Source organism: Schistocerca americana, chromosome 7 (genome assembly GCF_021461395.2).
Source record: "Schistocerca americana isolate TAMUIC-IGC-003095 chromosome 7, iqSchAmer2.1, whole genome shotgun sequence".
In the NCBI taxonomy this organism is placed as follows: domain Eukaryota; kingdom Metazoa; phylum Arthropoda; class Insecta; order Orthoptera; family Acrididae; genus Schistocerca; species Schistocerca americana.
In genome coordinates, this window is record NC_060125.1 from 539,874,560 (window position 1) to 539,898,890 (window position 24,331).

General features: G+C 46.0%; 1 protein-coding gene and 1 pseudogene across 1 annotated transcript in view; both read left to right on the plus strand.

Annotated features, from left to right (window-relative positions):
* Nucleotides 1-24,331, plus strand: part of LOC124622114 (cyclic AMP response element-binding protein A-like) — a 679,969-nt gene that overhangs the window by 444,846 nt on the left and 210,792 nt on the right. The gene's annotated exons all lie outside the window — the stretch shown is intronic.
* Nucleotides 553-670, plus strand: LOC124623296 (annotated as a pseudogene).

Below are 24,331 nucleotides of genomic sequence, written 5' to 3' on the forward strand. Positions count from 1 at the left end.
ACATTTTTAGAGTCATTAACGGTGTTGAGGGGCCCAGGCGAGGCGTAAGACATTGTGTCGTGCAGTCATCAAGGGTACACGAGTGGGCCTTCCGCTCCGAAAGCTTATATCGATGACGTTTCGTTGAATCTTTCATACGCTGACACTTGTTGAAGGTCCAGCAATGAAATTTGCAGCTATTTGTCGGAAGGGTTGCACTTCTGTCACTTTGAACGATTCTCTTCAGTCGTCGTTGGTACCGTTCTTGCAGGATCTTTTTCCGGTCGCAGCGATGTTTTTCGGGATTCCCAATATACTCTCTTGAAATGGTCGTCAGGGAAAATTCCTACTTCATCGCTACCTCGGAGATGCCATGTCACATCGCTCGTGCGCTGACTATAACACTGTGTTGAAACTCACTTAAATCTAGATATCCTGCCATTGTAGCAGCAGTAACCGATGTAATAATTGCGCCAGTCACTTGTTATATAGGCATTGGCGACCGCAGCGCCATAGTCTGCCTGTTTACATACCTTTGTATTTGAATAAGCATGCCTATATCAGTTTCTTTGTGGCAACGGCCTTGCCGCAGTGGATACACCGGTTCCCGTGAGATCACCGAAGTTAAGCGCTGTCGGGCGTGGTCCGCACTTGGATGGGTGCCCATCCAGGCCGCCATGCGCTGTTGCCATTTTACGGGGTGCACTCAGCCTCGTGATGCCAATTGAGGAGCTACTCGACCTAATAGTAGCGGCTTCGGTCAAGAATACCATCATAACGACCGGGAAAGCGGTGTGCTGACCCCACGCCCCTCCTATCCGCATCCTCCACTGAGGATGACACGGCGGTCGGATGGTCCCGGTAGGCCACTCGTGGCCTGAAGACGGAGTGCTTTATACCAGTTTCTTTGGCGCTTCAGTGTATTACCTCTGCACTGTCTATCCTTTAGCCCCGTCATTCAGCAAGTGTCCAACACTCGCTGTGACACAAAAACCTTGGTACTGCCATTACTTTATATGGTTGAAGCAATGTATCTCGTTTGCTACCTTTAAAGCACCGCTTGCGCCACCAGCAAGTGCGCTATGAGTGCCGACGTTGCCTGGCTGCGTGCGCTTTGCCCACCGCCAGTGGCGAAGTAGGGAGGCGCTGCGCGGTGTGTGTGGCCCCCTGTGTTGTGCCGGAAGGAAGCGAGGCGGCCAGATAGCTGCTATCTGTCACACGCGCGGCGCAGGCCGGCCCGCCCCCACTATCTGCACGCCCGGCAGTTCGCGACTCCGTACACCCTCACGCAGGGAGCGCTCCGTACCGCTCCGTCCCTCTTTCCGGCTTTAACATTTTTAAATGTTCGGATAATAAGTCGCCGTCTCTTTAATCTAAGAATAGATGATCAATGCAGCTAGCCGCTATCTCTGTGTATTGTCTTGTCTGTATAGACGTGTATCTGTTGTCCTTAAGATCCCTTCACTTTCACTCATAAGTCCATACAGTAAAGTAAGGCCCTCCCAGTTCTTGGCTGATCCGTGATAAGACAGGCGAAAAATTAGACTAATGGAGGATTATTAGTATTATCTCTATTTTCATTCGCTCTTTCTCTTTCTCTCCTTTATCTGTGTATAGTTTTTAATACAAGATTTCATTACGTGATAAAAAGAATCAGCCAAATAGAATCTTTGGTGGAGTCCTTCGTCTTGGTAATCAGCGGCTGGCTTGCTGTAAGAGATCTTTACATTTATTATTACTGTTAAACACTGCAGTCAGTCGGGAGAATCAATCGTTTGGACAATTTGTTCCTTTTACGAAAGATTGCGAATTCCAGATGTGTACGAAGCCTTTTTGGACGATTTAACACAGACTCAGTGATTGCAGACTCTCTTCGACACAGCTGAAACTTCCCCACTAATTACAGGGCCAACGTGATCAACAAATGATTCAGAAAAAAACTCATTCGTTCATTCACTCCAGAACAAAAAAGTCACAAACCTTATTTATGGAGGAAATCGTGTATTAAATCCATCACCATTACATGTCCAGATCTCCGGTGATTCCACGCCTTAATTATTTTCCTTTTACAATCTCTTTCTCTTCAAAACAAACCGCTAACGGCACAAATGTTAATTGGCTCGCTTTAGCGAGAAGAAAAGCAGAATATGTATCTCTCAGAAACACGTCAATCCCTCAAGAGATACTCCAGAAGCTGTCCTAGTTACCACTCTAACAACCATGGAGAATGCATATATACGCTCTGTTATTTCAAAGAATAAACGCACTAGAAAATACTTTGGCGTCGACGAGCTGTCGCCGCATATATTACGAGAAAATCAGATCAGATAACTTTTCCAAAGTGAATGAATGTGGATAGTTTGATTGAAAATGATTAATTGGTGCGTGGTAGAGGGTATTTGCTGTGGGGACATTACACGGCCTCTTTCGTTGCTCCCGAATAAGGCTTTACACGCGGCGATGACTCTCGTGAAAGTTACGAGGGGCGTTCAATAAGTAACGCAACACATTTTTTTCACAGCAGATTGCGGTAAAAAATGCTGAATTTGTTATTGTACATCTCAGAATATTGAAGTTAAAATCTTCTAGGTTATTAGGCCGCATCATGTTCCTTCTAAAATGTTAGAAATTTCGACACCTCTGCTGGGATCTTCCTCAGGATATTTTGCTTCCCACTACAGCTAGAACACAGTCAGAGACGAGTGTTGCGTCCACTTATAAAGGGGGAGTTTTCTGGCGTTCGTGCTGGAGATGTGATAGTATTGAAAAGAATGAGATTTTCACTCTGCAGCGGAGTGTGCGCTGATATGAAACTTCCTGACAGATTAAAACTGTGTGCCGGACCGAGATTCGAACTCGGGATCTTTCCCTTTCGAGGGCAAGTGCTCTACAAACTGAGCTACCCGAGCACGACTCACGCCCCGTCCTCACAGCTTTACTTCTGCCAGTACCTCGTCTCCTACCTTCCAAACTTTACAGAAGCTCTCCTGTGAACGTTGCAGAACAAGCACTCCTGAAAGAGCACTCCTGGTAGAGCACTTGCCCACGAAAGGCAAAGGTCCAGAGTTCGAGTCTCGGTCCGGTACACAGTTTTAATTTGCCAGGAAGTTTCACATCAGCGCACACTCCGCTGCAGAGTGAAAATCTTATTCTGGAAACATCCCCTTGGCTGTGGCTAAGCCATGTCTCAACGATATCCTTTCTTTCAGGAATGCTAGTTCTGCAAGGTTGGCAGGAGAACTTCTGTAAAGTTTGGAAGGTAGGAGACGAGGTACTGGCAGAAGTAAAGCTGTGAGGACGGGGCGTGAGTCGTGATTGGGTAGCTCAGTTGGTAGAGCACTTGCCCGCGAAAGGCAAAGTTTCCGAGTTCGAGTCTTGGTCCGGCACACAGTTTTAATCTGCCAGGAAGTTTCAAGTGATAGTATTGGTTAAAATTCATATGGCTACCAATGGTGGGCCATAGTCATAGGCTGAGGATTTAAAATGTATACTGGCAATGGCAAGGAAAGCCTTTCTGAAGAAGAGAGATTTGTTAACATCGAGTATAGATTTAAGTGTCAGGAAGTCGTTTCTGAAAGTGTTTGTATGGAGTGTAGCCATGTATGGAAGTGAAACATGGACGATAAATAGTGTTGGCAAGAAGAGAATAGAAGCTTTTGAAATGTGGTGCTACAGAAGAATGCTGAAGATTAGATGGGTAGATCACATAACTAATGAGGAGGTATTGAATAGGATTGGGGAGAAGAAGGGATCGGTTGGTAGGACATGTTCTGAGGCATCAAGCGATCACCAATTTAGTATTGGAGGGCAGCGTGGAGGGTAAAAATCGTAGAGGGAGACCAAGAGATGAATACACTAAGCAGATTCAGAAGGATGTAGGTTGCATTAGTTACTGGGAGATGAAGAAAATTGCACAGGATAGAGTAGCATGGAGAGCTGCATCAAACCAGTCTCGGGACTGAAGACCACAACAACAACAACAACAGTCATAGGCTAAATTTTCCGCTCTGATGCAGAAGCAGGGGCGTTGGTAGCTCATCTCCTGTGGATACCATTGGTGGTCCATGGTCATTGGATAGAAACGCACTATTTCCGCACTTATGCTGGAGAAGGGTTATTGGTTGAAATGCCTTCTGCCACTATTGGTTGGTCGTCATCAGTGGCTAGATTCGAAACGGACAGAGCAAGAGACGGGGAATGTTTACCCACAATATTATTGTCCGCCGAGGTGACTTGCAGCGCGTTGTTTCTGCCGCTCACACGCCGCGGTCGCGTATTTACTTCGTTGATGGCGGGGAGCCACGATGGCGGAAGACTATAGCCGTCCTCTCTATTGAAATTAGATGCATTCTTAGAAATTTCAACTGCTTCTCGGACCTTTCTTCTATAAATGTTTGTTTCTTTAGCCAGTACACCTACGTTACTAAATCGATGTCAGGGCCACAGTTCTTGTGATGTTCCGCTACTGCCGATTTTGCACTTCGTTTTAGCCGCATTTGCCGTTCGTGTTCCTTAATGCGTTCTTTAATAGTTCTTCCCGTTTCGCCTATATACACTTTGCCGGAGCCACACGACACTTCATGGACGCCTGCATTATGGAAGTAATCAGGTGCATCTGTTTTCCGTCGGAAAAAGTCTTTTATTTTGTTTTGACTAAAGAAAGATGTCTGCATATCATTTTTCTTTAAAATTCTGCTCATGCGGTCAGTGACCCCAGAAACGAACGGTAACATGACGGAGTGAGAAGGCGGCTCCTCGTCATTCTTATTAGCGGTATAAATATTCCGCCTAAAAGCCCTGTCGATTGAATAACTATCATACCCATTTGCCTTCAATGTCTTCTTTAAAAAATTCAACTCCGATTCCAAGTTGTCGACATCGCTGATACGGAAGGCACGTGAAGACAGAGTGTTGAGTACTGCTTGCTTCTGGGCTGGGTGGTGGTTCAAAAAAAATGGTTCAAATGGCTCTGAGCACTATGGGACTCAACTGCTGTGGTCATAAGTCCCCTAGAACTTAGAACTACTTAAACCTAACTAACCTAAGGACAGCACACAACACCCAGCCATCACGAGGCAGAGAAAATCCCTGACCCCGCCGGGAATCGAACCCGGGAACCAGGGCGTGGGAAGCTAGAACGCTACCGCACGACCACGAGATGCGGGCAACTGGGTGGTGGTGCGAAGTGGCATCTAAACACCTGTTTGTGTTAGTCGGCTTTCTGTACACTCTGTAGAGTGTTATCAGATCTTCTGTATACCAACATATCGAGGAACGGGAGGCCGACCTCACACTCAACCTCCTAGGTGAATTTGATTTTGGGGTGAATTCCATTTAAGAAATTGTGGAACGCATGAAGTTCTTCTTCGCCGTGTGGCCATATAACAAATGTATCGCCCACATAGCGGAGCCAGCAATAAGGCTTCAAAGGAGCACTACTTAACGCTTGTTGCTCAAAATGTTCCATAAAAACGTCAGCTGCAACTGGCGAAATGGGTGAGCCCATAGCAAGGCCGTCAGCCTGTTCATAGAATTCACCATTGTATTTAAAATAGCTCGAACGAAGACATAATTCAGTTAATCTTGGAATATTCCCACTTCAGACGCTATTGCTTCATTAAGTTCCGCTAGCTGGCGGCGCTATACGTAGCGTTCAAAAGGGGGGGGGGGGGGCTGTAACGGAGGTACGTTCAAAGTACAGAGCTTTTTACTTTCTTTTGGCAGAAAACCACAGCATCGCAGCTGCTCACATGCGCTTGCAGAATGTCTACGGAGACCTGGCGGTGAACAAAAGCACAGTGAGTCGCTGGGCGAGGGGTTTGTCATCATCGCAACAAGGTCGTGTAAATCTGTCCGATCTCCAGCGTGCCGGACGGCCGCACACAGCTGTGACATCTGCAATACTGGAACGTGTGGACACTCTCATTCGAGGTGATCGACGGATCAGAATCAGACACCTCGCTGCTCAACTGGACGTCCCTGTTGGTGGTACTGATACACTTGTCCACCAACTGGGGCATCCAGAAGTGTGCGGCCGCAGGACTCCTCACCGCCTAACACAAGACCATAAAGGGCAACGAAAGGACCATGTGTGCGGATTGCTTGCGCGTTGTGAGGCTGATCGTGACAATTGTTTTTGTCGAACATCGTCCCGGGCGATGAAACATGGGTTCGTCGCTTCCAACCGGAAACAAAACGACAATCTGTGGAGTAACGCCACACCACCTCTCGTCCGAAAAAGAAGTTCAAAGCCACATCTTCAGCCGGTAAAACCATGGCGACGGACTTCGGAAGGGATTACTCTTTTTGATGCCCTCCCTCATTTTGCAACGGTAGCTTTGAAATGTATTGTGCTACCCTCATGAAATTGAAGATACTGTTTCAGCGAGTTGGTCGCCACGAAAGTGGAGACGACCTTCTCCTTCTCCGTGACAGCGCAAGGCCTCACATAAGTCTGCGCTCCCGGGAGGAGCTCATAAAACTCCATTGGACTGTTCTTCCTCAACTGTTCTGCAACCTGGATTTCACATGTTCCAACACTGGACCAAACATGTGCGTCGACCAGTAAAGTGATATCATGTGGGTATACTGGCCCTCCCAGTAAGGTAGTGTACCAGAAGAATATGTGCTGCACTACTTGCATTAGTTCACCTGCATTGTCAAGATGGATGGCTAATGTAAAAGGTCAATAGTTCACACGTTTCTGATACTATCAAGCCTGAAACTTCCTGGCAGATTAAAACTGTGTGCCGGACCGAGACTTGAACTCGCCACCTTTGCCTTTCGCCGGCAAGTGCTCTAGCAACTGAGCTACCCAAGCACGACTCACGTCCCGTCCTCACAGCTTTACTTCTGCCAGTACCTCGTCCCCTACCTTCCATTCTAGAAACTATCAAGACTTTTCCACATGAGTGGCTTCCAGGGTGGCCCTGGAGTATCACACTTGTACTGAGACTGGCTTGTCACAAGTGGTCGTTTTTATAAGTTGTGTATCTCCAGAGTGCTGTCGGCTGTGAAAGTGAGGTAATAAAAAACCGGCCTTCTTACAACAAGTTGGAACCTAGTAATAAAACGAAGGACCTAGCAACTCCTGTGACACTGAGATGGGCGAACGCTTGGAGCACGTCGTATTGGTTGAATAAACTGCTCAAAATACCCACCGTGAAAAAATGTGACGTACTCAGAAAGGTGGAGGAAACGAAATGAAACTTCACGGGTTGAGCGGGTATGTGACGTTATTTCTGTGTTTGCAAAATCGAGTAAAATTTACAAAGAAACTAGCCGTATGACGTAGCACCCCTTCTTGCCTGGATGTGTGGTTTGATTCGGTTTCGAAGGATGTAATCAAGCCGTTGTATCAAGCTGGTCCACGACTGTTCTAACTGATCCCTGATATCCTGGATTCTGCCACTATGACAGGGTTAACGTGCACTATTTCTATGGCGGACAGATCTGGGGATCTTGTAGGCTATGGGACTACCTCAATATGACGCAGACAGTTCATAGAAACATGTGCCATATGTGGACAAGCACTGTCCTGTTGAAAAATGGCACCTCGCTACTGCTATTTGAAAGGCAACACATGAGAATGCACGATGTCCATGACGTACCATTGTGCCATCAGACTTCCATCAATCACTGCTAACAGTGACCTGAAGTCATACTCCATGGCGACCCACAATCATGACGCAATGAGTAACACCACTGCTCGTTTTCTAAACATTGGAGGAATGCAACCTCTCCAGGTCGCCGTCATACTCATCGTGCATTTATTCCTAGGATTATAATTTAGAAGCACATTAACAGGATCAGTCACAAAGAAAATGTTGTGCGGAATTTGAGTCAAAGACTGCCTTGTATAGGCAGAACAGTTAGAACGTCCAACAGATCGAATAAAAGAGACTGCCTTTATTACGCTTGCCCGTCCTTTTCGGGAGTTCTGTTGCGCAGTATGGGTTCCTTACCATCGAAAAGTTTCAAAGGAGGGAAATTCGTTCTGTATTATCGTGAAAGAGGAGAGAGAGTGTCACAGATATATACATGATTTGGGATGTCAATCATTCAAACAAAGGCTTTTTTCTTTGCGGCGATTTCAATCACCAACTTTCTCGTCCGAATGCGAAACTATTTTACTCACCCAAACCCACATGGAAAGAAATTATCATCGTGGTGGAGAAATCAGAGCATGTACGGAAATATTGTAGTGTTCATTTTGCCCACTTGATGTTAGAGAGTGCAACAGTAGAGAAATCGCCTGAACGTGGTTCGATAAATTCTTTGCCAGGTACTTACTTGTGAATTGCAGAGTAATCATGTAGATGTAGATGTAAATTACACATTAATACGTAAGACTTGTTATAATTTCATCGTGGCGTTTTCACGAAAAAACTACAGCGCGGACAAAGAATTTTTTTTGAGCTATTGTGAGAAAATGAAACACCTACAGCCGTTCTTAAGATTTTATTTATTTTGTTGCAACCAGTTTCGGCGCTTCAGTGGGCCATCTTCAGGCTGAATTTGATGCAGAAGGGGTTGACACAATCCCTATATATATCGAATCAATGGCCAGCATATCTGAATACGCAGGTTGTCTGAAAACTGTTGGCGGTTGATGGTTAGGGTGCTCACACCTAAGTTTTCAGATAATCTGCGTATCCAGTTATGCTGGCCACTGATGCGATATATATAGGGATTGTGTCAACCCCTTCTGCGTCAAATTCCTCCCGAAGATGGGGCACAGAAGCGCCGAAACTAGTTGCAACAAAATAACCGGCTGAGGGTGTTTTATTTTCTCACAATAGTAAACGGCCGTAGTCTCAAAGACCTGCCAAAAGGATGGACATGCAAAAAAATTTTAGCAGTTTGTATTGAGGCAGTTAGTGATTGAATGGTGCATATCCAAGATTCGTTAGTTTATGAACTGTAAAATCCCCATGTTATTTGCTTCCGCTCCCTCAAGGCTTTTTCCCAACAAATCATACGGTACATAGTGTAGGGGGAGCAGAAAAGAATCTTCTTAAATTAGCGACTCTTGCAACAGAAGTTGTAATGCAGAGAGGAGAGGGCTAAGAAACGGTAGGCAGGCCTAGGCAAACGTAGTGCTGGTTAGAGTTGGGTGCCGTAGCTGGCGGAGGGTGGACAGGAGCGACCCGTCTGGGAGGAACGGCCGTTAGCGGAGAGCCGTTGCCCAAGCCGTCCTTGTCCTCGCCGCTGGCTGCAGGCTGGGAATGGGAGAGGAGTCGCTCGCCGCTCCCCACGGCCGAGCTTTCCCTGCCGTCTGCGATCGAGGTGAGGCTTGCGCGCCGCCGCAGGCTGGATCCCAGCTGTGCCTCACCCCGGCAGTGACTGATAAGCTGCAGGACACACGGAATGATTTAAAGTGGAACGACTAAGAAAAAATAATCCCTGGTGAGGCAGAAGCCAGACTGACACCCACTGGAAGTATGCTCAGGAAGTATAAGCGAGCCATGAAGCAGGCAGTTTACAAAATCCTCGTCTGGTGCTCATTCTGGCACCTTTACCGGAGAGGACTGAGAGCGGAAATAAACAACATACAAAGAAGAGCATAACGGAGCTGCTCATCCACCTCCAGTGGCAGAAGCCACCGGTGAGATGATTGCATTATGGTGTGGGTTACTGGTAAAGTTTAGATCTCGTACATCCCTGAAAGAGTCAACCAATGTACCGCTTGCTCCTACGTATATGCAGAGGGGTCCAAAAAGATGTATCCACTATTTAAAAGTCCATAACCAGCTAACTAATTGACGGAGTTGTCTCATTTTTGGTGAAAGTGTAGCTTAAAGTCCAACTTAAATATATATCACTGTAGGTGTTCGAAATGGTCACCATTAACATCCACACACAAACGATGCCGCCGAACTGCAGCACGAACTACGAAGTGCAACGTGTTCACTTGGATATTTGCACATAAATGTACGATGGATTCTCGAAGTTCATCCAATGTGCATGGCTTTTGGTTCAAATGGTTCAAATGGCTCTGAGCACTATGGGACTTAACTTCTAAGGTCATCAGTCCCCTAGAACTTAGAACTACTTAAACCTAACTAACCTAAGGACATCACACACATCCATGCCCGAGGCAGGAATCGAACCTGCGACCGTAGCGGTCGCGCGGTTCCAGACTGTAGCGCCTAGAACCGCTCGGCCACCCCGGCCGGCGCATGGCTTTTGTCGATAAACTACGTCCTTTAGTGTTCCCCACAGGTAAAAGTCCAGAGGAGTTAGGTCTGGGGAACGTGGTGGATACTACACAACACCTCTACGGCCTATCCATCTTCCTGGTAGATTTTCGTCGAGATACGCCCTAACACGATTTTGGTAGTGGGCTGCGGCACCATCTTGTTCAAAGTAAACTCTTCCGTCTCCATACAAGTCTCGGATGGCAGGTAAAATGGATGTCTGAAGCTTCTGAAGGTACACTCACCGGTAACTGTGCCGTCAAAGAAGAATGGCCCATTCAAGCCCCGGTAAGACAACCCACATCACACATTTACTCCTGGCAAATTCACTGCTTTGTCTACATGGACGTTCGGATTTTCAGCGGCCCAGTAGATGCAAGTGTAGCGATTTACTGTACCATTGAGTTTGAACTGTGCCTCATCAGACCACAAAATCATCTCTGCAACCTCTTCATGTTCCGCACGATGTTAGTAAACCACTCTCAGTACTCCATTCTACGATCTGGGCCGTCCTCGTTCATTGCGTGTAACAATCGTGTGATGTAGCACTTCCACTTTGCTGTCTTCAAAACTTGCCGAACACTTGAGCGACTCTCTCCAGTTACACGGGCACACTGTCTCACAGACGTCTGTGGTGAGCGAGTGGATTGTTGTAACACAAGACGGGAGTTAACTAGGCTTGTTACTGTTACAGGTCGTCCAGATCGTTGTTTGTGTACATCTTTAACACAGCCTTCGGCTTCAAATTTGTCTCGAATTCAACGAATCGTTAAACGTGTCCGTCTGTTTGATACTCATTTCGCCATTGCCGTTGAACCTCATTTATGTTTTCGTACTTCAAATACCACTTCAAAACTGACTTCCTTTCATCGAATGTAAGCCTTGCGCCAGCCATGTTTACTCGAGTAACTAGGTGCAACTAAGAACAAAACACTGACTATATGGCGCCTGTCATCTCACAAAACAAAACAACGCAATACAACGCTTGTGTGTCGATTGCCGGAACTTCAAACTGTTACACTACCAAAGATGAGACAACTCCGTCAATTAGTTTGCCAGTTATGGGCTTTTAAACAGTGGATACATTTTTTTGGACCCTTCTGTATAGCGAAAAGACCACGAAGGTAGAATCAGAGATATCCGAAACTATGCGTAAGCTCATCTTCAGTCGCTTTTCCTGCGGACCATCTGCGATTGGGAGGTGGTTTGCAGAGCACAGATGTATAAGCAACACAGCGGACACTGCTCCTAAGACCATCCGAAGCTTTCAGGGCTACACTGGCTAAACTTCTGTTTGTCTTTCTTAGAGTACTTACTGTTGACGTCACAACGAGATTCGAGGCGTATGGGAAAGTAATGTTTTCGGACTTTAAAACATGCAGGATGAGATAACGAAGATGACGATGATATTTGGTTTGCAGGGCGCTCAACTGCGTGGTTATCAGCGCCTATAGGAATTCCCAATCTCTTCACTGTCTGGTCTCGCCCCTTTCCCGAATGATGATGAAATGATGAGGAAAACACAACCACCCAGTCCCGCGGAGGACAAAATCCGCGACCCGGTCGGGAATCGAACGCGGAACCTCGTGATCCAGAGACAGCAACGTTAGCAACATTTTTTATTATTATTATTATTACTTCTCTTCATTTTGTTTGGCACTGTTCGTTGCGTTTGGTCTGGGTGGTCGTCACATGACAGCCATTCAAGCTGATCGTTGATTCCTTTACTCCGTTTATTTTTTATTTCTTATTACAGAGGGCCACCGTCTCTCTGACCGAAACCACTAGACCACCACCTGCGGACAGGTAACTAGGACACATCGGAAACCAATAAATGCATTGAGTCCTGTATTTGATTGCAAATTTTATCGGCTTATTCCAATGATAAAATTTTCTCCGGTGTTGATCATCCGAGGTGGTGTCGTCGCAACGTTTCAGTGAGTTTCGTACCCATCATCCTCAGGCAAAGTGTCGGGATGCTGTGTTCTGCGTATCTATATAGCCCTGGTCCGCTGAACTGTTATGAGAGTGGGCTAGTCACAAGAGCCTAAGAAGTAAGCACAGTGTGGAATTCAGCAGTTACGAAAATGCGGCAGGAACACTCCGTTCTAAAGGAGGTGGCGTCCGCTGACAGATTGGTTAGGCTCCGCGACTGATCATTCTGTGGTGGGTATCAGCGAGAAAAACAATTAAAATCGCTCAAAAGAGGAAAGACCACTGGACCTGATGGGATACCAGTTCGATTTTACACAGAGAACGCGAAGGAACTTGCCCCCCCCCCCCTTTCTTCCAGCGGTGTACCGTAGGTCCCTAGAACAGCGTAGCGTTCCAAAAGATTGGAAAAGGGCAAAGGTCATCCCCGTTTTCAAGAAGGGACGTCGAACAGATGTGCAGACCTATATCTCTAACGTCGATCAGTTGTAGAATTTTGGAACACGTATTATGTTTGAGTTTAATGACTTTTCCCGAGACTAGAAATCTACTCTCTAGGAATCAGCATGGGTTTCGAAAAAGACGATCGTATGAAACCCAGCTCGCGCTATTCGTCCACGAGACTCAGAGGGCCATAGACAAGGATTCCCAGGTAGATGCCGTGTTTCTTGACTTCCGCAAGGCGTTAGATACAGTTCCACACAGTCGTTTAATGAAAAAAGTAAGAGCATATGGACTATCAGACCAATTGTGTGATTGGATTGAAGAGTTCATAGATAACAGAACGCAGCAAGTCATTCTCAATGAAGAGAAGTCTTCCGAAGTAAGAGTGATTTCAGGTGTGCCGCAGGGGAGTGTCGTAGGACCGTTGCTGTTCACATTATATATAAATGAGCTTGTGGATAACATCGGAAGTTTACTGAGGCTCTTTGCGGATGATGCTGTAGTATATCGAGAGGTTGTAACAATGGAAAATTGTACTGAAATGTAGGAGGATCTGCAACGAATTGACGCATGGTGCAGGGAATGGCAATTGAATCTCAATATAGACAATTGTAATGTGCTACGAATACATAGAAAGAAAGATCCTTTATCATTTAGCTACAATATAGCAGGTCAGCAACTGGAAGCAGTTAATTCCATAAATTATCTGGGAGTAGGCATTAGGAGTGATTTAAAATGGAATGACCATATATCATTAATCGTCGGTAAAGCAGATGCCAGACTGAGATTCATTGGAAGAATCCTAAGGAAATGCAGTCCGAAAACAAAGGAAGTAGGTTGCAGTACACTTGTTCGCCCACTGCTTGAATACTGCTCACCGGTGTGGGATCCGTACCAGATAGGGTTGATAGAAGAGATAGAGAAGATCCAACGGAGAGCAGCAGGCTTCGTTACAGGATCATTTAGTAATCGCCAAAGCTTTACGGAGATGATAGATAAACTCCAGTGGAAGACTCTGCAAGAGAGACGCTCAGTAGCTCGGTACGGGCTTTTTTTTTTTTTATTTATTGTTCCGTGGGACCAAATTAAGGAGAAGTCTCCATGGTCATGGAACGAGTCAATACATGAAATACATGAAAGTTTCGAGAACATACCTTCACCGAGGAGTCTAGCAGTATATTGCTCCCTCCTACGTATATCTCGCGAAGAGACCGTGAGAATAAAATCAGAGAGATTAGAGCCCACTCAGAGGCATACCGACAATCTTTCTTTCCACGAAAAAAAAAAAAAAAATAGGAGACTGGAATAAAAGGGAGAACCGATAGAGGTACTCAAAGTACCCTCCGCCACACACCGTCAGGTGGCTTGCGGAGTATGGATATGGATGTAGATGTAGAAAAAGTTTCGTAAAGCTTTGAAATTATCTGCAAGTTTGTTGCATGTCTCTAAGAGCTCTCTTTCTTAAATGCTACATGAATATAATCCAGGTATTTGCGTGCGGTGAGTTATGCTGCCTCACGGCATTTACACAGTTTGTAATTGTAAAACTGGACTTATTGTGTTAAACCTTTAATGTAATATTATACGTGCTATTGAGTAGATTATAACATTTTAAATTTTTGTATTCGGTCTATAATTAAGCGAAAATCAAGTTTTTGTTGCCCCTGGAAGCCGTTAGATAGGCAACCTGCAACTGCTATTGTAAACCATAAATCATGCATCATGAAACCACGATCTGGTTAACCGTTTAGTAATATAAATTTTTGGGAGGCTCGATTTATTTTCCTCACCCAGTGTTAACGTAGGTTGTACCAGTTCCTCGTTTCTCTGCTGCTAAACCATAACTAGCTTCAGGACGGAGGGCCAATAAACGGAAAATAATGAATGGAAAACGAGTCTGACAGGTACAGCTAAAACGAGAAGAGTCGTATATACCACGCATCGGAGTAAAACGCGCAGCGATCAGCAGTCAGATACGCATGTGCGGTAGTCAGAGCCGTCTTTCGCGCACAGTGCCTTTTCCCCCTGGAGATTTGGCCAGACGATGGGAGACACAGGCGCCGGGCGCCCCTTGCTGGCGCCCACCCGTCGCGTGGGCGTCGCCGTCGTGTTTACGTCCCGCGTGGCAGGGTGGCGCAAGGGGGCGGGGGTTGGAAGGGGGCGCTGATTAAAAGGAAGCCTGCCGAAGCGCGGCCAACAGCCCGAGCGAACGTCACCCAGCGTTTCACCCAGAATATCCATCAAGGATGCTGGTTGGGGGTACTGCCACGTAGTTGTTTTCGACTTTCACCGCTCTTCGGCATGCGGTTTACTACATACTAGCTCTGAACTTTATTTCGGAAGTTCTAAATTTGGCCTCGAGATGACAATAACGAGAATATTTCACTAAAAATTATATAAAAAAGTCTTAGTCAGTTTTATTCGTAAAGTTAAAAATGGCTCTGAGCACTATGGGACTTAATTTCTGAGGTCATCAGTCCCATAGAACTTAGAACTACTTAAACCTAACTAACCTAAGGACATCACACACAACCATGCCCGAGGCAGGATTCGAACCTGCCACCGTAGCGGTCGCGCGGTTCCAGACTGTAGCGCCTAGAACCGCTTGGCCACTCCGGCCGGCTTCGTAAAGTTAATTTTGATCGCGGTCTCAGAGCAGGAATTTATTTCCAGTTGCTTTTCCTGTCTACGGTCCGAAGAATGGTTTGATACAGCTCTTCACGCTGAAACGTCCCCTTAGAAAAATCAGTGAATTACTGTGCTGGTAAACCTCTTACATTATTTGATTTTCAAACAGCTGAGCAGAACTGAACGTACTCAGACATTTCTCTCTTTATCTGTTCTGATCAACACTAAACTGACTCACAATATTTTTAGCGCAACGCAATCTTACTTTCAAAAATCCCTACAAAAGAATGGCCCTGGCTAACAATAACCTATACCTTTCATGAATCACTTACCTCACAAAAATCTTCGTTACTCGAACTATTGCAATACAGCGAGCGCCACTACTGATAGCTAAATAAAAGATTCAAACTACTGAAGGCACTAACTACTGATAGGCATAGTTAGCAAAAGAAAGATTTTGATAGAGAACAAATAATGTATTTACCTTAATAGTGTTCAAAAGTCATAATATATATACCAGTTCATGACATCCAGTCTTGCAAATTTACTCTCTCTGATGGACACACGTTCAGATCATCCGCTATCAAAACTCCGCCATCTCACTCCCCACATCCACCACTGCTGGCGGCTCACCTCCAATTGCGCAACGCTACGAGCTGTTCACATCCAACTGCCCAACACTACAATAGCAAAATTTCCAACAACGCAAAGCAGCCACAGACTGCACACAGCACAGTCAGTGATATTCATACAGAGCGCTATGTGGCGTTCCCAACATAAAAACCTATACAGCCTACTTACAACGCTAGCAAAATAATGTTACTTAATAGGTGATGGTACGTCGTATCGGTCTGGTGTTGCCGTACATTCTTCCTGTTACGGCGTAAAGTCAAGCGCCGGCACCCCAGTCGGGAACGAAAGGGAAGAGAAGGCTGTGAGAAGACGACAGCCAATCGCACGCTGACCGGGCCGCCCTCCAGGACGATAACGCGACAGCAGCGGCCCCTATGTGAAGATGAGGACATAAGCGCTGCCACCGACTGGTGACAGCCCAGCTCAATAGTAGCTTCAAGATTAGAGACTTCGATAGCTGCGTCAACGCTAGTCACTTTTCTTGTATTCTCTATGTAGCACAGACTTGGGATGTCTGTACTGAAGAAGATTCATTATTTTGTATGTTGCCCTCTGCTTACGACACATCTGTGTGATTGCCCAAGTATTGTATCTTTTCTTATTGTAATAAAACTTCTTAATAAATCTTACTATAATCAAAATATCGACGGGTGTACTGCCGGTCTACAGTGTCCAACGGGCACAATATTTTGGCGATCATACATGTCGCCATCATCAGGTGAACTGACGGACTGAGCTCCTGTGAACGTGCCGGCACGGAGATTCGTACGCTGTGGCTGCTCAGAGGGAACTGGGTTCGGTCGCGGGGGCGGCGGCCGATTTAAATACCCTCCTCCCGCGGCGCGCTCCCTCCGCTGTCCGCGCTCCGCGCCGCGGACGCGCGGTGGAACAGATTGCGACGGCGTCTGAGATGACGTCGGTGTGATGGCTCTGTCCGCCGTGGTCGTCACAACTATACGTTTGCTCGATTTACTCTTGATTAACCCAATCACTGGTTCCCAAGCCTTGCTAAGATTATAGCCACAGTCACGGTTTATGAGGTATGAGTTCACCTGATGATGGCGACATGTATGATCGCCGAAATATTGTGCCCGTTGGACACTGTAGACCGGCAGTACACCCGTGGATATTTTGACTGTAAAATACGCTGGGAGAAACTAAAGAATCATTTAATAAATCTTGTTTGATTACTTGTCTAGCGAACCGAGTATGCACGCTTCCTAGATACTACACTTCCCTTATTCGACATTGAAGTTCAAATGTGGAGTTCAAACGAAGTGATGAAACCGCAGCGGAATATAACAGTACGCGCACTTCACAAGTGCAACTCGTCGAAATGCTATACTACTTGCGGTGTAACCGAGCGAGGTGGCGCAGTGGTTAGCACACTGGACTCGCATTCGGGAGGACGACGGTTCAATTCCGTCTCCGGCCATCCTGATTTAGGTTTTCCGTGATTTCCCTAAATCGTTTCAGGCAAATGCTGGGATGGTTCCTTTGAAAGGGCACGGCCGATTTCCTTCCCAATCCTTCCCTAACCCGAGCTTGCGCTCCGTCTCTAATGACCTCGTTGTCGACGGGACGTTAAACACTAACCACCACCACCACCACTTGCGGTGTGCCGACACTGTAGTAGTGGATTATCAGAAGCCACTCTGATCACATAATCAAGAATTAGAGAACAAAAATAGCGGCAATTTTGAAACCAGGTAAACTAGCTGACCACTCTCAATGTTTTAGACCAATTTCGCTTTATAGATGTACTTGTAAACTCCTGGAGAGTCTCATTTATTACAGAATTTTCGGCTTCGTTCTGGAACATGCCCCAGCTTAGCAAGCAGCTTTCAGGCCACAGAGAAGTTGCTGCGACCAGGTACTGGCCCTAAACAGCTTTCATAGAGGCTGCTTTCCAAGAAAACGTGAAGACATCTGTCGCCTTCGTTGATCTAACCGCGCCATATGACACAGTCTGGAAATGGAAATGAGCGTTTGGCATTGTTGGCGGGGAGGCCCCATTCGGCGGAGTTCGGCCGCCGTATTGCAAGTCATTTTTAGTTGACGCCACTTCGGCGACTTGCGAGTCAATGATAATGAAAATGATGATGATGGACACACAACACCCAGTCCCCTGCCGGGAATTGAATCTGGTCCCTCTGCGTGGTAGGCGGTAACGCTACCGCCAACGCTACGGAGGCGGACACACAGTTTGGAGAGAAGCGATGATATAGAAATTACCAAAGACAATCTGATGGCGAAGAACTGTAACTCTTTTCAACAGCATGATAAACAGTAGATATTTCCGTGTTTACAAGGGAGAAAATGTGAGCAAGGAGAGGAAATTAAGTAATGGTCTACACGGGGCTCCCTCTTAGCCCACCTATTATTCAACCCATATATCTCAATTCCCCAATACCATGTCAGCAGAATTCTGCTATGCGGACGATATCGCTCTTGCTTGTAGAACCAAGGATCTCGGTAAAGCAGAGACAATTCTCACAGATCTCGCCGTTATGAGCTCCTATTTTAGAAAGTGGCGACTTAAATCCCGTACAATTAAAACTGAAGTATGTACGTTGCATCTGAATAACAAACAAGCTAAAGCGGAGCTCAGAGTGAAAATTAACGGAAACACTCTTCGCCACAACAAGTAACTTAAGTACCTTGGTGTCACCCTTGACTGCGCCCTTTCATATAGAAAACATCTTCAAAATACTGTTCCTAAGATAAAAAATCGTAAGAATATCATTCAAAAATTGTGTGGAATGACATGAGGAGCTTCAGCAGGTACCTTGCTCACGTCATCCATTGCGCTGGTCTTCTCAGAAGCCGATTATTGTGCCCCGATGTGGCTAACAACTGCCACACCAAATTGATCGATGTCCAGTTGAACCACACTATGAGGTTAATAACTGGGACGGTCCGACCAACACTGATTTATTGGCTTCCTCCGCTGAGCAACATCTATCAACCCGCAGTCGGTAGAAGCGACGCTTTGCTGAGGGAATACCGGAAGCTACAGGAGAACCTGGAATTACCCATACAGGAAGACATACCAGGTCTATAGCACATTAGAGATGGATGTCCCTTGCGTTCCTACCAGCGCAACTGAAGCGACCTCACGAAAGCTGATGATACAGCTCTTATGTGCATTAGGAACTTAGATATTGACATTTGGTTAGTTTTATATGCAGTTTCGTATTTAGTATTCTTGACATATACATATACCAATGCATTACACCTGTATTTTTAAATTGCCTATGAGCCACACGAATAAATGAAAATCAAGAATTTTTCCACAAGCTGTTCCATTCTACTGCGTTTTGACCACCACATTGAAACTTCATTGACGAATAAATGAACACGTATGACAGTGAGCCGTGAGTGACTCGCGCTCGTGCCATCTCTTATTTTACATCCTGTTTTTTTCGTGTTGCCACCTCGTTACGTTAGTTTCAATTTCTGTTGTCACTGAGTTGCTGCTTTGTCTGCCCGTCAGCGGCAGCAGCAGCGCCTATCGATATAGCCCTCACTTGTTATCTTTGCTGCACCGCTATTACTTCCCGGTTGTCGTCTGTCGTAGAGTGAGTTGGAATGTGCCAGGCAGTTCAGACCTGCCAGTCGTGGAGTTGGAAAGCGGTAGTAGTTCAGTTGGATTGGAGCAGCAGTGAGGCCGGATGTCCATGGCTCACCCGACCGCTGCTGCCACGCTGGGAACGGACTTCGTGGATCGTCAGTCGGTCGTCCTACTGGACGACGTGAATTGGCTCGCCGATCGCTTATTGGTTGGCTGTGTGTGTGTGTGTGTGTGTGTGTGTGTGTGTGTGTGTGTGTGTGTGTGTGTGTGTGTGTGTATCGACTCAGCCACTGCTGAGTGTCGCTCAAGTCTTCGTGCAAGTGTTTGTCAAACTGTGTGTGTAGTTGGTGTCATTTCCATTAACAACTTGTTTTAAATGTTGTCGGCGTACTGGCAGTCAGTCGGTCGGTTGGAGCGGATCAGCAAGCAAGTCTCCGCACGGCGTAGTCGGCCGGGCCCGCTGGCGATCTCTGCGCGGTGTGAGAGCGTGTGGGGGCTGTTCCGAGTGCTACGAAGTTCGTGGCTCACCGACCCACGACATGGAAGTTGTGTGGTGATTTAATTACCAAAGCCACGTCTGTTCACGTTGTCCCCTTGGTTGGTGGTTCGCTGTAGGCGGTATTCCTGGGAGCAACAGCGAGTGTTCGAGTTGGTGAAGATTTAACCTCAATGTGGTGGAATTAACTATATTTGTCTTTTTGAAATTCAATTTCACCAGAGGAATTTTCTGTCTTTTGGCCGTTAGTGTTTCGGTTACCTGCCCTGGTCGCTGACGTAAATTCAGGCGTGTCCTTTCCTCACCTGTTGTCACTGTCCAAAATGGTGTGTAGTTTTTGAGAGCTTAATGTATTTTTGATTGTGGGCGGCTATGTCTGTAACTGGTCGGTGGTTAGCAAATCGTCTTGTCGGTGGATCCCTGACTGTCTCTTGGTTGTGTTGCCAGCGGATCGAGTATAGTTGGGCTGCCTTCTTGTCTCACCTAAACGAACGTTAAGATTTCAAGGGCAGACCGGGCCTCTTGGAAACTTCTGAGCGCTTTGCCCATACTGCATTCTTATTAGCGTTTAATTGTGTATTTTAATGGCTCATAGTCGATGGTTGGAATGTGTATACTTGTAATTGTGTTTTTAAGCCGGCCGAAGTGGCCGTGCGGTTAAAGGCGCTGCAGTCTGGAACCGCAAGACCGCTACGGTCGCAGGTTCGAATCCTGCCTCGGGCATGGATGTGTGTGATGTCCTTAGGTTAGTTAGGTTTAAGTAGTTCTAAGTTACAGGGGACTGATGACCTCAGATGTTAAGTCCCATAGTGCTCAGAGCCATTTGAACCAAAGGCCTTCAGCCGTTTTAAAAGTAAGTTTTTCTAACTGGAGCAAGTCTTACGTTCTCTAAAGATAAAGGTTGGGCCTTGTGCCTGTTGAAAGTTTATTGTATTGTTTTTAAAAGCATCGGCCTTCAGCCGCTTTAAGTTTTAAGGATCTTACTTATCAAGTATTACCTTTTCTAAGATAAAGCTGTGGGCTTTCTGCCTGTTGAAAATTTATTGTAATTGTTTTGTTCTTAAACAGCCGCTTTAAAATTTTGGATTCTTACTTATCAGGTCTTACATCACTTGGGCTTAAATACTATTTAAGGTTAAAAGCTTGGGGTCTTCTGCCTTGGAGAATTGTTTCCAGTTTTTTTTTTTTAACAAAGGCCTTTAGCCGTTTGAAGTAAGGCTTCTTATTGGTCATAAAGCTTGGGCCTTCTGCCTATTGAAAGGTTATTGTAGTTATGTTGTTTTAAATTTATGGGCCTTAAGCCGTTTTAAAATTAGAGGCGTTTTCTGTCGACAGTCAAGCTTAGAAGTTGCACTGTAATGTTTGGACAACTAAATAAAGTGTTATGTTTGGAGTGTAACTGACAGCCGCTCATTCTGGCCCCCTTCCACAATTCCTACTACTTGTCCTGTCCTGCGGGTTTAGCAGGGCGTATCAGACAACACTGCAAGTCACGTTTTGGGAAATACGACTGAGAGTACTGCGTATGTTGTTAAGGCATTTTGTTTCATACAAACGTTAATTTTTTGCAAAAAAAATACCTCAGCTGTGACCCTTGTGAATATGGTACTCATTACGTTGGACGGTATTGTCCCTTGAGCGAGTTGTGCTTCTGTAATTCTCTAATCTTTCATCTAAATCTACATTTATACTCCGCAAGCCACCCAACGGTGTGTGGCGGAGAGCACTTTACGTGCCACTGTCATTACCTCCCTTTTCTGTTCCAGTCGCGTACGGTTCGCGGGAAGAACGACTGGCGGAAAGCCTCCGTGCGCGCTCTAATCTCTCTGATTTTACATTCGTGATCTCCTCGGGAGTTATAAGTACGAGGAAGCAATATATTCGATACCTCATCCAGAAACGCACCCTCTCGAAACCTGGCGAGCAAGCTACACCGCGATGCAGAGCGCCTCTCTTGCAGAGTCTGCCACTCGAGTTTGCTAAACATCTCAGTAACGCTATCACGCTTACCAAATAACCCTGTGACGAAACGCGCCGCTCTTCTTTGGATCTTCTCTGTCTCCTCTGTCAACCCGACCTGGTACGGATCCCACACTGATGAGCAATATTGAAGTATAGGTCGAACAAGTGTTTTGTAAGCCACCTCCTTTGTTGATGGACTACATTTTCTAAGGACTCTCCCAGTGAATCTCAACCTGGCTCCCGCCTTACCAACAATTAATTTTATATGATCATTCCACTTCAAATCGTTACGTACGCATACTCCCAGATATTTTACAGAAGTAACTGCTACCAGTGTTTGTTCCGCTATCATATAATCATACAATAAAGGATCCTTCTTTCTATGTATTCGCAATACATTACATTTGTCTATGTTAAGAGTCAGTTGCCACTCCCTGCAAAATGGTTCAAATGGCTCTGAGCACTATGGGACTTAACTGCTGAGGTCATCAGTGCCCTAGAACTTAGAACTACTTAAACCTAACTAACCTAAGGACATCACACACATCCATTCCCGAGGCAGGATTCGAACCTGCGACCGTAGCGGTTGCGCAGTTCCAGACTGTAGCGCCTAGAACCGCTCGGCCACCCCGGCCGGCACCTCTCCCTGCACCGAGTGCCTATCCGCTGCAGATCTTCCTGCATTTCGCTACAATTTTCTAATGCTGCAACTTCTCTGTATGCTACAGCATCATCCGCAAAAAGCCACATGGAACTTCCGACACTATCTACTAGGTCATTTATATATATTGTAAAAGCAATGGTACCATAACACTCCCCTGTGGTACGCCTTAGGTTACTTTAACGTCTGTAGACGTCTCTTCATTGAGAACAACATGCTGTGTTCTGTTTGCTAAAAACTCTTCAGTCCAGCCACACAGCTGGTCTGATATTCCGTAGGCTCTTACTTTATCAGGCGACAGTGCGGAACTGTATCGAACGCCTTCCGGAAGCCAAGGAAAATAGCATCTACCTGGGAGTCTGTATCTAATATTTTCTGGGTCTCATGGACAAATAAAGCGAGTTGGGTCTCACACGATCGCTGTTTCCGGAATCCATGTTGATTCCTACAGAGTAGATTCTGAGTTTCCAGAAACGACATGATACGCGAGCAAAAAACATGTTCAAAGATTCTACAACAGATCGGCGTCAGAGATATAGGTCTATAGTTTTCCGCATCTGCTCGACGACCCTTCTTGAAGACTGGGACTACCTGTGCTCTTTTTCAATCTTTTGGAACCTTCCGTTCCTCTAGAGACTTACGGTACACGGCTGTTAGAAGGGGGCAAGTTCTTTCACGTACTCTGTGTAGAATCGAACTGGTATCCCGTCAGATCCAGTGGACTTTCCTCTGTTGAGTGATTGCAGCTGCTTTTCTATTCCTTGGACACTTATTTCCATGTCAACCATTTTTTCGTCTGTGCGAGGATTTAGAGAAGGAACTGCAGTGCGGTCTTCCTCTGTCAAACAGCTTTGGAAAAAGGTGTTTAGTATTTCAGCTTTACGCTTCTCATCTTCTGTTTCAATGCCATCATCATCCCGGAGTGTCTGGATATGCTGTTTCGAGCCACTTACTGATCAATGGTTTATACACTGATTGCGCATAAATGCAGAGTTTTGTAGAAAAAGACCTTGATTAGTAGAACGAACACATCTCCATCTCTTATATTCGTTTTTATTCAGTTTTAGGCTTTCCAACTCGGTAGTTCCCTTGTTACAACTTTCAAGGGTGGACACACAACTTTGGTATTATAATGCTTACCGAGGCTTTTACAGGAGGTGATTTTCGTCGCATATATCGGTGACAAGAACGTAGCCCAGAACCGACAGTATGGCGTGGCTGCAAGTGTTGAGAGGTTGTTTAGCCGGTGCCACAGCTGCGTGTGAACAGCTGGTAGGGATGCAGAACAACACCGTTCGTTAGCTCAGCAGCCGCTTCTCGAGGCAGTCGCAGGAACGCCACCTTTTCGAACTGGCGTTTCAGCGCCGAGCGCAGAAATGAAAGACGAACTTACTTTTCTACTAAGGCACGCGTATTCCATTCACAGTTTTTTACAACACTATTCATTATCAAAGGGTGACACTGCTCATAACAGTAGCAGTTATTGTTTCCTCTTCGTGGTTCGTTCAGACGGAAGGCTGGCTTTATTCAGCTCTCCAAACAAGTCTATCCTGTGCAAGCCTCTTCATCTCCGCATAATTACTGCACACTACATCCATTTGGAACCGCTTATTTTAGTTAAGCCGTTACAATGTTTACGCCCCACGCTTTCCTCCGTTACCAAATTCCCGAGCGAGGTGGAGCAATGGTTAGCACGCGGGACTGGCATTCGGGAGGACGACGGTTCAAACCCGCGTCCGTTCACGCAGATTAAGGTTATGCGTGATTTCCCTTAGTATAACGAGGCGTATGCAGGGATGGTTCCTTTGAAGGGACACGGCCGA